Source organism: Toxorhynchites rutilus, chromosome 1, assembly GCF_029784135.1.
Source record: "Toxorhynchites rutilus septentrionalis strain SRP chromosome 1, ASM2978413v1, whole genome shotgun sequence".
NCBI classification, from domain to species: Eukaryota; Metazoa; Arthropoda; class Insecta; order Diptera; family Culicidae; genus Toxorhynchites; species Toxorhynchites rutilus.
The window spans coordinates 165,500,500-165,516,132 of NC_073744.1; the positions used below are offsets into that span (position 1 = coordinate 165,500,500).

Sequence of the window (15,633 nt, forward strand, 5' to 3'; positions counted from 1 at the left end):
ATGGAAATAAGGAATCTTCACAGCGATCCTGTTCTGCTCATTAAGAGAAATGATTGTCGCATTCTAACATCCTACATAAAATTTGTACACCCAATCAACATTTCTAAAATCGAAGAAAATGTAATACTAATTAGCAAAATCTCACGACAGTTGAACGACCAATTGGACATATCAAAATTAGTTTTTGAGAAGAGTAGGGTATTGATAAACAACCTTCGCCAAATAAAACCAGTCACACCGAAGAGAATGCGACGCTGGGACGTTCTTGGAACAACATGGAAATGGTTGGCCGGAACACCGGATGCGGACGACCTACGGCTATTGAACTCGACGTCTAACGACTTAATCAACGAAAACAATAAACAAATAGTAATTAACCAAATGGTGAACCAAAGAATTCAAGATATGGCGGAAACTATCAACCAATTAATCGACCAACACGTGCAAAACAAAATCCTTTCTGAGGAATACGATGCGATTAGTCTCCTTCTCTACATGGACAGTATTAATAATATTTTAGTGGAAATTCAAGACACGATTCTGAGGGCGAAAATCACATTACCCAACAACAAATTATTAACATTGCATGAAATTCTCTTGATAGAATCAACCCTAAATGATCAAGGAATACAAACGGAGTTTCCCGGACAAGCTTTGAATTATGTGATACCGAAAATTGCAACAAAAGACGATTCACTACTCTACATACTCCAAATACCTCAGCTACAAAAAACATGGTCACATATTATTCAAATTGTGCCACTCATCGTAAATGGAACCATTATTGCCGATGCTCCTTTATACGTGGTAAAATCTGGAATTAACTGGTTCAAAACAAATAAGCCAGAGGGGTTCATCCAGCCCATTACTGAATTAAGGATCCTGAATGATGAATGTACCCATCGTATCATAACGGGAGTAACAAGCAAATGCAACGTAGTAGAAGAACATGACACATTTGTGAGCATGGTGGCGAGCAACAAAATTCTCATAAACAACGCACAAAATATTAACCTCTCATCGGATTGTGGACCCCAGAACCGCAGTCTAACTGGCTACTTTTTAATAACGTTTGACAACTGCAGTATTCACGTGGATGACCAACTCTTTACGAGCATTGCAACGATCAGCAACGAAACTCAAATAATGCAAGGTGCTTTTCATAACCTGATCATCAATCGCAATATTTTGAAACTTCAAAACATCCAAGCCATCAGTAACCTCACATTAGTAAATAGGAAGCGAATGGACTCTTTAAAACTAAAACAGTACGATCATCAAAACTGGATATTTAGCATTTTTGGAGGACTAAGCACAACAGTAATAATAGTAATTGGGATTATTCTTTATACATGTCTTCGTAGACGAAAGATAGTCATCAAAATCCGTCAGCCCAGAATGAGGCCGGCTATCTCGCATAATAATAGCATCAATCAAACAAGTTCTACAAATTCCTAAGAACGAGGACGCCCTTTTTTCACCCCCCGGAGGAGTCACGTTAGCATATCAGCCAAGTCAGCCCAGAAACGGACACCGCACGCGGCTACAGACTGCCAGATAAGCGCATCTTCACCAATGTGCACGATCAGCAGTTTTAGTCAATAAATAAGACCGATCGTGCTAGACCGAGTTAGTTAGTAAGAAGTACAGAGCGTAACCGGTAGTTGTAAAGTGAATAATTGTGAATAAAAGTGATTTAAAATAAACATTTCCCGTTTTTAAAAAGGCGATCACGGCCCGGGTAATGTGATTATATATATATATATATATATATATATATATATATATCCCAAGGGGCCGACATTGAGCCTTTTGGTAGGAAAATGCTGACTGACTGGGACTGACAGTTACAAAATAAAAAAAATATATATATACGGTTTGTTTTCGGATGTTTTACAAAATATGACTACTTTCTAATCGAATTGCTTTCTAAGTATCTTTGGGAACTGAGACCGACACTGATATTGTGCAAACGCTCTTGATGCGCGCAGAATGGAAAGCGTAGCAAGAAAAAATCGGGGCTTAACGTGTTAAGAGGTATCACATATTTACAGAAACAAAGTTTTCATTCAGGATCAACTCAATCAGAGCCTAACCGGCAACTCTTCCCTTGCATTGCGTAAGCCCCCACTCGAGGTTGGGCACTCACTTGCAGGTGCACGTGCAAAAAGCTCGCCCTGTTCCCGGAATCACTCCCTGCTTTGAGTGAATCCCCCCATCACTCACTGTGAGTGCGCTTTCGGACGCGCAAACGCACGCCTTTCGCACTCCACGTGACTTGCCAAGCAGCGAAGCAGTAGCTCAATATGGTCTACCCCTTGGCAAATGTAGGGGCTTCCTGCCGACCGAGTGGCTTCAAGTGGCCGTCGGTTGCGTTCCTGTGGTTCAGTTTGTTACAAGCTGTCGGTGCGGTTACACAACCCAACCACAGTCACAGTCGTGAGTGAGAAACTCGTGTGGGAGACTGGGAGACCCGTGTCGCCGAGATTCCTCTTGCTGAACAGTTGTTAGTAGTGTGTGGTGCCGCAAGTCGCCAGGTCGCGCGCGCCCTTTATGAGAACTTAAGCGGACGGACGACTCTTCCGACCGAATTGTTGCTAGTGCCATCGAACCTCCTTCGAACCTTCTTCGCCGCCGCCGCCGCCTAAACTCCCTCTGGGTGTACCGTGAAGGAAGGTGTGCGCGAGAGTGTGTGTGTTTGTGTGAGTGTGGGTGGGGTGAAGTGTCGCGGGGACGAATCGACATTGTTCTTACAGCGTGACATCTGGACGCCTAGTGCGGGATGTTGACGGGATTATAAATAACCAATTTTTGTGTGGCATTTGCTGGGAAAAGTGGCTTTTTGCGACGAAGCTTGATGCTGTCATTGCCTGCTGTGTCGTTTTGCTTCGCCGGGAAGTTCGCCCCGGAAGTGGTTTAGTGTGTGGTGCTTTGCTTGCCTTGCTACTACTCGTTGTTTACTCGTTGTTATCCTTGAGTGAATTGCTAACCCAAAAGAGGTGAATTTTAGCAGAACCCTACCAGCACGGATCGCGTGTTTCACCGCGGGTAGACATACCAACAAGTTGAAGTGATTTTTACAACCCCAAAGGGGTGGAACGAGGAAAAAAGCGTGAGACTATCCGTCAATCAACCCACAACCCACAACGGCAAGTCAGAAACCGTTGGAGCCGCTGGGTGAGAAATTTATTCAAAATAGGACATTCCAGTAAAAGTGTTTATCACGCTCGTATCGCTAACCACTCCCCGCTCCGTCTCTCTCTCATTTGTCGAACACACGGGCGGATAAAGGAAAAGAAACGAAAGGACGAACCGAGTGAATCCTTCTTTTTCCTCACTTCAGAGTGCCGTAATCGATGCCATCCATTCATCTCAGAAGTCGTTTGGAATTCGATTCGAAAGTTAGCAGCAGCAGCAGCACAAAGGTACCCGTTCCGTAGAATACGTAATCAAGAATTGTTGAAGAATTTGTTGTGTATCGATGCTTGGTGGGCGATCGCTTCGAAAGCGGGGAACCGAACCGAACCCCGAGAGCCGAGAGCGAGACCAGAAATAGTCACGCGGTGAAAAGCCAGAGGCTGTTATGTAACTCGAGTCTCGCCAGCAGCAGACAGAGGTGTGCAAAGTGTGTGCTCTCGGTTTTGGAGTGAATATACATAAGAAGTGAAATCCTTTATTATTATTTTTTTTGTCGTTTGTTTGCTCGCCTCTGGGTGAACGATAAAATTGAGCAGAGTTAGTGCTATTAGTGTGCCAGTGGGACAGATTTGCGCCTGAGCTTGGCCAAAGGTCGGAGCCACCGCAGAGTGAGAACAGTTAGCGCCGGGTACAAGGTTAGTTGCAAAAGAGCTTTAATGTTGTGTAATAGGAGAATAATGGGGGCATATCCTGATCGCGGGGAGTACCGATTAGGGGTGGTTACGCGAACGAGGGTAAATTATTGCAGCGTGGGGAAGTTAATGAGTTTTTCAAGGACGGTTCATGGGAGAAGATTGGGAGAACCTTTTGCCGATGTGGGTAACGCAGCCGAGACCTTCAGACACCTTCTAAAAAATTATTGGGATAATTTATCAAACAAGGAGAGTTGAGAAGGCAGTAAATTGAACCTGTTTGTATATAATTACCATGTTACGTTATGTCATTTTCAAACTTTGAAAACGACAACATTTCGATAAGTTCGGGTGTCTTGGGCGAAAAAGTAACGGTACTTATCAACGAAATTTGTTAAGTGACAGGTTAATTTCTCTTAAAACAAGGTGATACATCTTCCTCACTATTCTCCCCCAGGCGTGAATAAATTGAACAAGAACACCCCAAAACTTTTTCACCGGGTTCAAGATTTGATAAAAAGGGGGGTCTTCGTAGCCACTTGGTTACGCGTTCGCTTACTAAGCGACCGATCGTGAGTTCAAACTCAGGACCCTCAATTGACCATCTTTGTGTTGTTATAGAATAACTACGTCCAAGCAACCATCATCAGCGATGGAGATCGATCCACGGTCGAAATAAGATCGATTCATCCATACAACTGCTCTGCTCTGCAAGAAACATCGGGCTGCTGTTCTATGAATAACCCAACAATGATCAATATCAACTGTCTCCGCTGTCCGGTCTGCTGAACAATGGAAGAACAGAAAGAATACCCTTACGCCTAAATGGATACTACTGTGTATTTTACCATAATGTAATGAAACAGAAAAACCTAACGCCTAAAAATGGCTACTGTGTAATTTACAATTTATAGAAACATAAACATATGTACATGTACATGATTAAAACTCGGCTCTGTTACAGCTAAAATGCTAATGAGCCTAATAAATAAATAAATGGGATAAAAAAAGACGGGTGGGTAATGTCGGGGACATAACCGGAGTGACGTAGGACTATACAAAGGGGACAGCTTTTGTTAAATATATATTTTAAATATATTGTTTTATTTTCTTCTCCTACGTGAATACCTACCTATCTACCTGAAACATGGATTAGTTTACTGTTTACTCTTTATGAATATGTTGATGGTTCTGAAAAGAACCTTTGGTGTTGTGTTTTTGTTATCACTCGATATTCCTATCTTGTTCGGTTAAACCTTCCTGTTTAGCTATTGCGTTTGCCACTCGCCACAGCTTTCACAGTTGGAAAATTTCTCCCCATCCAGCTTGTGACATGTTGTTCAGTAAATTACATTTAATGCGACGTGCCGGAGAAACACTTTGCCACTCACTGAAACGAATTGTTGCCTTGATGAGCGCCGAACCGAAGCTGCTCTGTTCTTGATGCGGGTTTTCTGATTGTCATGAGCAGCTTTGCAAGCCAACTCGAGCACTCCGACGGCCGAAACTCTATAATCGCTGTTAGGTATACTGGTTCTCCGGCACCAATCCGTTCGGCCTAGTTACCCTTGCGGAGCAATCAGTGAATGCGATCAACAGGGAACTGGAGACCTGCACGGTTCGAGTGAGACTTTGCCTTTCCCTTAACTTGTCCTCCTTTGTTACGCCCACGATGCCGATGCCGTACAACCACACGGGTTTAGGGTTTGAAAGAAAATAAGATATTTTTTTTGGGGTCCGCGTGTTTTATACTCTAGCGGTACACACAGACAAATCGGCAGACTCAGCCAGAGGGGCGAGTCCAAAGAGACGAAGGAATGAGCGTTAAAAGGGAGCGATGGCAAAAAAAATACATTCATTACGATTTGTTCGCTCGTTGGATTCACATGCAGGCTAAAAAAGGTCCTTTTCAGGATCACAAAATTGTCTTCAATCTAAAGAGTTTATTGTTTTGTTATCACTCGATATCCCCATCTTGTTCGGCTAAACCTTTCTGTTTAGCGATTGCATTTGCCACAGCTTTCACAGTTGAAAAATTTCTTCCCATCCAGCTTTGTGACATGTTGTACAGTAAATTACATTCAATGCGACGTGCCGAAGTGCCACTCAGTGTCGCATTGGAGGCGATTTTAACCTGTAATTGAACATTTGCGATGACAGTGGTACAGTGTCGACTTTCAATTTGGGGTCATAATTTGGATCTCTATGTTTACAAAAATATCCAACTAAATAAGTCGCATTACATGTCCGTCCAATTAGCTTAATGTCGAACTAATTGTAAATTACTGTACTTTCAATCTGGAAACAATTTAAGAATTGGTGAAAATTGAATAATTAGTTAAGGCCCCAACTATCAATAAGCTCAGAACAACTGCCAAATTCACATACTCATCAGATCATGGCAAACAAATTATGAAAAAATCAATTTGTGTTTTATTATTATTTTGGATAATGTTTTAGAAAGCATTGAACTGTATTTCCTAAACTCTTTTTTGGAAGGTTTAATGGCCCTGAAAAGCGCCTTGTTTTATGGAATGGTTCCAATTTAGAAAACTTAGTACTCGTGATTTTGAAAAAAAAAACATTTCGAACGCCCTCGATGCCGCCTTGTTTTGGATTTGCCACCAACGCAGGTTGTATAAAGAACAAACTTTTTTCTTCTGCTACCTGATGCCGTTTTGCGATTGCGTTTGCCACTCGCCACTCGCTGCAACTGCCTGTTGTCTTGATGTCCACCGAACCGAAAGTGTTCTGTTCCGAATGCGGGTTTTCTTATCGTCGCGAGCAGCTTTGCCAGCTAACTCGATCACTTCGGCGGCCGAAACTATATAACGCCGGCTAGGTTGACTGGCGCACTGGTACTAACGCGCTCGGCCTAGCTACCCTTGCGGGGAACTCCAGATCAACACGGTTCGAGCGGGATTTTGCCTTTCCCTTCACTTTTCCTCCTTTACCATGTCCAGACATGGCTGCTTGGGTTGGTTTGTTGATGTGTTGTGATGCGAACCGATGTGGTGTACGGTTTGGATGAGAATAATCGTTACGGAAGGAAGGAAGGTATTGTATTATAGAGACTTTAAACTTTTGCAGTTCATTCGTCTCTAGCCTTGAGAAAGGCCCTTTGAAAACTCTACTCTATTCTACTCCAGCGCTACCACCTCCGCCCTCTTGCCTTGAGAAAGGCACTCGATCCCTCGCCGTCCAGCAACGATGTTGTCCAGTCGGTGTCCACACAAAGAATGATCGTTACGGCAGCGGAGCGGGGATTTTTAAGCTGACTGGCTGGCTCGAGAATTACGCATGTGTGAGACTGCGACCAATGTTTCGTTCATTTTTTTCTTTTTCCTTTCCAATCGTGCTTCATTCTATTTCGCTGCTGCTCTGGTTGCCCGTTTTGGTCGGTACGATTTGAGGAGCACAAAATGGACCAATCAAAAATGGGCACATAGGGCATTTTGACAATGCTTGATATTTCACAATTATTCAATTATTTATCTCATGAAAAATGAAATGTTATTCGTTATGATAGATGCGTAGGTATATTTCCTATCAGTTGATGCAAAAACCTTTGCGATCTATTGAGAAATGCTCGAGTTATAAGCGTTCCAAATCTTGCATTTTTTCCTACTTGTTCAGTGCATAGATTTCCATTTCACCCCCTATATCTTCCGGTTAGACGTAGTCCTACGTCAAAAAAAAAGATTTGAAAATCGAGCTAGTAAATTCAGCAATGCTATTTTCTGGTCGTTGATCCACTGTTTGTGTTCATTGCTTATATAAATAGTGCCATTTTCCTGTTGAATCTTTTGTTGTTTACGACGATATTTGCGCAAAAAAAAGGGACAACAGAGTCCCTCAGGACTCGGAAGTTGTCCTTGCTATTAATTTTAAAGAATGTGAAAGCTATACTGAATTTTGCAACGGCACAAAATTCTGTTCAAATCATGATAAAAAGCAACAATGTTTCGAGTAGAGAAATGCAGTTTTTTCTGCAAATCTCGCCAATACTCGTTGAACACATCATGACCATCGAGGTTAAACTTTTTTTTTCGTCACTGAAAATCACCTGAAAGCGGTAAAAGGGCCAGGCATATTTATTTGAATTTTAAGAGACGACTATGATCACGATAAGGACAAAAACTCCTATTTTTTGTAAGTGTAGCGTAATTTAATCTTTTTTTCGATGTAAGAAGATTTAAGATAAAAGGTTTCCCACTTTTTATTCCTTTTGATGTTAAGACATTTGATCAAGATTTGTCGAATTGCCTTCCGAGAAATCTTCAACTCCAAAGAACGCTTGATTTTGAGATATTCCAAATAGTTCCCATTACCGTTTTGTCTCATATTCCGAACAGTCTCAAATTCCGAACACTTAATTTTCAAATGTAAATTTACTGAAAATTAATGTTATAAATCATTGAATAAACAAAACCCTGACATTCTTTGTGTTATAGGCTTCATTTTAAAACCAATTACAGGTATCGATACAACCTATAATCTATAATATTAAGCATTTGCAAAAAATGTGACTGTCAAAAACCAGTGATAAAATGTTTGCGTTAGTAAATTCCGTAAAAAACAAACATCGTTATTTATTCAATTTTTGTAATACAGGTCGGACTCGATTATCCGGAGTATTGATTTTTTTTTTCACTCTGGATAACCGAATCCTCCGGATAATCGAGTCAAAACATTTTTTTTCTTTACTTGTTTTTTTGAATGTATTTTTCGTTTTTTGAAAATAAAAGAGGAATTTGATTTTTGATTCATCCCCTTAATGTCAGAAAACACATTTCTCAAATGAAAAAAAAAATTATCTAGATTCTCTCAGGAGGACGATCATATTTGATGAAAAAAATCCTCCTACGCATATGCTCGAATTTCAACAATGACAGAGTTACAGAACTTTTTCTTGTTTCGGACTCTGTTGCTTCAAACTGGCTCTACATAAAAAGGTCCGCTACGGAAGACGATTCTGATGCTTTCATTTGAAAGATGAGAAAATTTAGTACAGGATATAGTAGTGGAACAACTAAATTAGTGCATTTTAATAACATTTTGGAAGTGAAACACTCAAAAGTTAATAATTTTTAATGTGTTATTATTAATTTTATCCATAAAAATTATAGGAGGTTGTATCCAAGATACGACCGCATTATTGACGTAGAACTACGCTGTTATTTTATATAAGTCGCTTGTTAATAACTTCGGATATTATTTTATAATGCTGTGAAATTTTAGAAATAAGTGTTTAGTAGAATGGATTGATCGCCCTGAAATGGTATTTTTTATTGTATAATCAATTGACGATAATTGACCGATGATTCATTCTTGCCCTCGCAGAACAATACACTAGCTGATCGTATGTCGCAATTTGTTTCATGTTAATGCATTGAAAATTTACCTCGAACGCTATTCCGGTGGCTTTTTTTGCAATTGACATAGACTCAGTTACAGTCGATTATATACTTGTTGTAACAGCACCATTATTCCACATCTCATAACTACATCAATATAACATTGGCACCGCATGGAAAAAATAAAAATGACAATACTTGCAAGTATCAAATATCATGCTACATGTTATTCAGTATTGCCTCAGTGGAATCGCACCTCTAGGCATCGTTCGTACAACGTAAACCAAGCGCCAAACAAGCGTTCGTCATAGCATTCATACAAAGCCATACATCGGTGGCTTGAAGCTTCTAGGAATATAAACACTTCTCATCATTTTGCGCTATTTTCAATAGAAACGCTTCTGTTAATATTACCGCCAATGCGAAACCAAATCACAGACCAAATTCCAGAACATTTATTTCTTGGTGAGCCGACGATAGTCTAGCTTGATGATTCCCCATACAATTGTGTAGCTCAGAACCTTAATGTAATGGCGTCAGTTTGATGCAATGATTTCAACGCCAGAGACATCAGCGAATGAATAACTTGATCGCGTCCACAGCTCAACCTGAAACGAAGGCATGTGATGATGCAAAACAAGAAAGAACAAGCGATGTTCATTGCTTTGAAAACAGAACGAGACTGAAAGTTTGCCTCAGCGAGATCCACTGTTTATACCCTAGGCAAATATTCCTCTTCGTTCTTCTTCCTTTCCTTTGTTCACGGAGACTTTAAATCCTACGATTTCCCCTTCGTTGCTCGTCGATAAGTTATTGACAGCTCTGTTCGGGAAAGCGCACAAATGAACAGAACAAATTATGGGAAAATGGAAACACATACAGTTTTCTTGAATTTTAACCATTTACAAACCAGGGGATTCGAATGTATAGCATATTAAACAAATCTTAGGGAATTTCCAATTCGTTTAGTACATAAATCGCCAAAATCCGTTCGCGGCAAAAATAGTTATAAACGTTAACTTTATTTCATAAAAACGTGACCTGTTTTCTGATTTGGCACCCTTAATGAAAGACGTAGTTCTACGTCAAAAAATGCAGTTGGTTGCTTTCCTCCATCTTTATTCATTGAACAAAATAATTTGTATGAAAAAAGCATTGACCATTGGCCATGCAACATTCAGTGTTTGAAAAAGGGTTCTGGAGCCCAGTTATTTTGCAACACGATAAAACTATGTAGTTGAGAACGCGAGAGAAAAAAAAAGCCAAAGCCCTGCTAATTCGCTTTAACTCGACTTCGTCTCTTTAATCCTACCAACACGCCCGGCTCGGGATCAAGTATGCGAAGCGGACGCCAAAGTGAACAAGTTCCCTTCCGCTTGTCAAATTATCTCACCGTCGTCTGGCTACGAGTGCGAGGAAAAGTTGCCTCCAGGAGATGGCTAGCTCTCGTATGGCCACGTAGCCCGGGTGCTGCCACCAAATGCTCGAATTTTCTGTGTTACGTTGCTTTGGATGCCCCTCGCGTGCGTGTTTGTGTGTATGTGGGGGTGCCTGTCCGGGGGAAGTGTATGCCTTCAAGGCCTGCTGGTATGTCTGTCCATGTCGGAGCGAAAATGATTGATGACTAGATATGGGGAGGGGAACATTCTTTTCCTCTCGGGGCGAAACACAGGAAGATCATTTCCTGCTGCCAGAAGGATCTCATTCCCAACACACACCCGACCGGCGATGAGCGCCAGCGAATGTTCTGTCCGGAGTCGTGAGCTGTGACGGACGGCTTCTGCCCGGACGTTAGGTCTCCAAGTTTTCCAACTTTTGGAATTTATGCCCCGGGGTGAATGGAAGCGATCCCAGTGAAGTATGTTGAACTGCCCCACGTCCACTGCATTGCTCCTTCCTCAGTCATGGAACTTGAAAAGTAGCGACTCTATAGATTGTAGATTAATGAAACCAATCGTTGAGTAATGTGAAACCCACATCATTTTCATAAATTACCAACAGCAATCATATGAATAACCATTCCACTTCCACCTCCACACTGAGGGAAAAAATAAGGAAGTGAGAGCTTTAGAGGCGAATGAACTGCAAAGTTTAAAGCCTCTTAAAAACAAAGAAAGAAAGAAAGGAAGTGAGAGTAGAAAACCCAGTAGTAAAATTATTTACCCGTTTGGAGTAATGAAAATTCATGTACGAGTCGGGCCCCCGAAGAACCATTTATCTTGCTCGTCTTGCTCCTTTCGACCGGGGCTTTGGCTCAGTTTCACCGGCATGCATATGTAGACATACAATATACGCACCTTGGCATATTTCATATTTCATCTGTGCAGATCTTGGCATCCCAGCATGCGAGAAAAGGCAGAAAGGAGGAACCGCTACGGTGTAATAGTTTCATCCCATGGCACACTTCGGTTGGGTATGAGGTTAATGGAAAGAGCAATTTCGTGTCGTGTGTAACACGTGGTCTCGCTCAAAAACCGGAAGCTAGCATACTGTGTGTGTCCTGAGAAGGCGTTTTTTGTGGCTTACTCTTTTTTCACAAAGCTAATTTACGCCCCCCACTTGGGCTACTCAACTTCCTAGTGGTGGAGTTATTTGCCATCGCTTTATTTTCCAACCAAGTTTACTTTATTCGCCGAGCAGCGAAGCTCTCAATTCAACGCTAATTCAACATATTAACTAATTGAAATCTATAATTTTCTCTATTGAGCGATTCCAAATGAAATCGACAAATGACAACACATGAGTATTTTTGATTCGAATGAAAGTTTGTATTTCGTTTGGGTTGGAGGAAATATGAGTTTTCCACAGTAATTGGGAATTTTTTGACGCAAGCGTAACTTTTGAAAAGGGCGTGTCGATTTTAGTAGGAGAAATCTTTGATAATTTATATCTCAAAAACTATGAGTCGTACCGAAATAGTGTCTTAGAAAGAGTTATAGAGTAATATACACTGCAAAAAAATAGTACTTTTTTTTTATTTACAAAAAACACCTTAATTTGCAATATCTAAAATACGTATTTTTTAATTTTCCCATATTAAAAAGAAGTCATGTAGAAAATTTAAAAAATGGGTCCAAGGTGGTAAAACTATTTTTGACGAACTTTGTGGAACATCGAATTTTAATGAATTTTCAAAACTTCGAATTTTTGTATGTTAACAATCATTTTTAGCCACAAATTATGATTTCTGATGTGATTTAAAACAAAAAAGCTCATTATAAGTCACCTTCTAAATACAGCCATTCTCGAGATATTTTGAAACATATTTCTAATTTATTGACTTTTTTATAGTAAATATTCCCTTTCACTATGTTTGTCGTGTTATACCGTCATGTTCATGAAATTTTATGAATTTGCTTTAATTTCCAACAACTTTTCCAAATACATCATCATGGTAAAAATATATGTTTGGGAGTTACGTTGAATATCATTTGAAATACATGTGGGTTAATATAAAACGTTAATGTTTTTTTATCTTAATACAAACTTTTAACATGTTATACATGTTGCGCCAACAGAACAAAACATTTATAAAAGAAAAAAAAATAATTTTCTACAATTTGGTCAAATAATTCCTATATTTATCGGAGTTTAAGAGATACTAATAATAATACTAGAATTTTTAGGACTTATTTTTATCAACATTTATTTTTATCAACTAACAATTTTGTTGTATATAATTTAATTTTTTCACTATTTTCTTATATTTCCATACACATTATGATAACTTGCTGCATTGTCGTTAGAGTACAACTTGGCTGCTACTTCATTCTCGGATACAGGTACAAAAGAATGATACTTTTGGGTACCTGGAATTAGTTTGGTGTTATCATACATGCTACTCAACTCTTCCACACCCTGATCATATTCTTCTTGTGACATATATGAAAATGACAATTTTGTAAGATAGTCTTCTTTTCGCGTGTTAACCCAGTCAAATAACGTTTTAACACTCGTAATCGGATGTTCATGCTGCCTAGCCAAACTAGCTCTTGTTGCCATCCGTTTTAATGTACCACCAATTGCATCACAAGGTCCTTTGCCGTGTGATGTAGCAAAAAAAAATGCCATTCAGCGTCAATGTCGTATTTCGATTTAAGCTGACATAAACTCGCAAAATTTTTCCTATTTTTATACTGGGATGCAGCACCATCTGACATGAATTTTATTCTTTTTATCTGCATTTGTTGTTTCAAAAACTACAAAGCTTAAATTTGCCAGAGAACCCTTTTCATCTCTATAATAAACAACGAATGGATGGATTGTTGCTTGATCATTGTTCTAGTGATGAGTTTGAACTTCATCTTGAAGCACAAATGAATAATTTTCGGAAAAATCGCAAATCACAACAACCTCATTTGCATGCAAATTAGCTTTCATATTGTGGACTGTTGTGTTTTAATGTAATCATGAGTAAGTAATTTTTCTATCTTTTCGCAAAAATACGATACAAATTCTTCCACCGGTTTTACAAGAGTTTCTATGTCGCATCGATCAGCAGAAATCCATTGTGCATAAGTGATTTCAATTAAATTGCGTTCCTGAAGCTCATCTAGAAACCAGTTTCCAAACTCGTCCATTGTTGGGCATTTTTTACATTCACGAAAGTAACAGTATTTTGATCTATTCGATATGTTACATAGTATTTTTTTCAAAAAATTCTTTGCATTCAATGTTAAAGGAATATTTTTTGAGACTATCAAGCATAAGGTTTGCATTTTCATGGAATGTACAAACACAAACGTTATGATTTCCTGAACTACTCAGCAATTTGCTTCGGACGCATTGATGCAAAAGAGCTAAATCCAATTTTGCAATTTGGATTACGTTCCTTAAATCTGTTGAAAGTTTCCCGTAATGATGTTATTAATAACCTTTTTTGGATTTGTTGACGCTTCCCATCTTTGGCTACAGAAACATAGTCTCTTTCTCCAGTAATGATCGTACTGATATCGTCGTCATTATAAAATTCCGAAACATAATTTTTAACATCTTCACTTAAACTTGGTCCATATTTGCTATGTGGTGTCGACAATACACCTTTTTCATTTGCCAGTTTTTTGGCTTGAATTGCCATATATTTATTAACGCCAAACTCTTCTTCCATTTTTTGCACGGACCAAGACTTAGGCAAAACTGTTAATATTCTAACTTTTTCTGATCTTGTTGTCTCTGTGTGGTCAAATTTCTCTTTGAGCTGATTGATAATCTCATCAAACTCTTTTGCCTTTTGTTTGAAGTTCGACTCTTCGTCTTCTTCATGTGAAAAGGAAAATAGATTTCTTTTAATACCTTTAGAAATTTCTTTGAATTTTTGTTCAGGGTAACTAGCCTGTCCAAGTCTTTTCGTCATTATTGGTGAAACGTTAATACCGGCGATTCCCTTGTTGAATAGCTCAATGTTGTACGCTCGGGAATACTCTGGTATATTGCTGTTTTGGGAATCTTGCGAAGATGCTGAAACGACTGAAACTATTGATGGTACTTCTTCTACAGTATTTCCTACTGCTGTACTGATCTGCTCCTCAGTATTACACTGCTTTGGTTTGGAAGAGTATACAGATAAACGGCATGATCCGCAAATTTTTAAAGATGTATCTAAAAGGATATTGCATCCCATTGACTTTAGTTTCTCAATCATTGACACGGTTAAGAAACATTTTTCAGATGAACATTTCTTACCGTTTTTCGGAAACGGTCAACAACCAAAAAAAAAAATTTTGTAGTCCATTGTGGTATACTGTTATTCAAGGAAGATTGTTCGACTGATGAACGATGTTTGAATATGAGTAACTTTATATACATTATAGAGGTATCTTAAAGATGTCTGACTTTATATACCTGTACAGAGGCAGATTAAAGATACCTGACTTTATATACCTATACAGAGGTAGTTTAGAGATACCTGACTTTAGGTATAATCTAGGCGTAAACAAGTAACGTAAACAAGTTAATTATATTTGTCCGGTTGAATCAACAAGGTGTATTTGTTGTTGGGATTTCAATTCTACTGTTCGTGTTCTGATTGTGGAACACGAATAATATGTTAAAAGTTTGTATTAAGATAACAAAAGATTTTTTAATATCGCTACGTTTTGTGTCAACCCACATGTCTTCAAATGTTTTTCAACGTAACTCCTAAACATATATTTTTACCATAATTATGAATTTGGAAACGTTGTTGAACATGAACATGACGGTATAACACGACAAACATATTAAAAGGGAATATTTACTATAAAAAAGACAAAAAATTCAAAATATTTTTTAAAATATCTCGAGAATGGCTACATTTAGAAGGAAATTTAAGAGCTTTCTTGTTTTAAATCACACCAGAAATCATAATTTGTGGCTAAAAATGATTATTAACATACAAAAATTCGAACTTTCGGAAATTCATAATAAATTGATGTTCCACAAAGTTCGTCAAAAATAGTTTTACCATA

The 15,633-nt window shown here is 38.9% G+C and overlaps 1 protein-coding gene across 1 annotated transcript in view; it reads left to right on the top strand.

Annotated features, from left to right (window-relative positions):
* The first annotated feature begins 2,398 nt into the window (after positions 1–2,398).
* LOC129763494 (frequenin-1) overlaps positions 2,399–15,633 on the top strand; it is a 357,142-nt gene continuing 343,907 nt past the window's right edge. The window contains exon 1 of the mRNA XM_055762617.1: positions 2,399–3,833. The gene's annotated coding sequence lies outside the window, so the exon portion shown is untranslated. The remainder of the gene's footprint in view (positions 3,834–15,633) is intronic.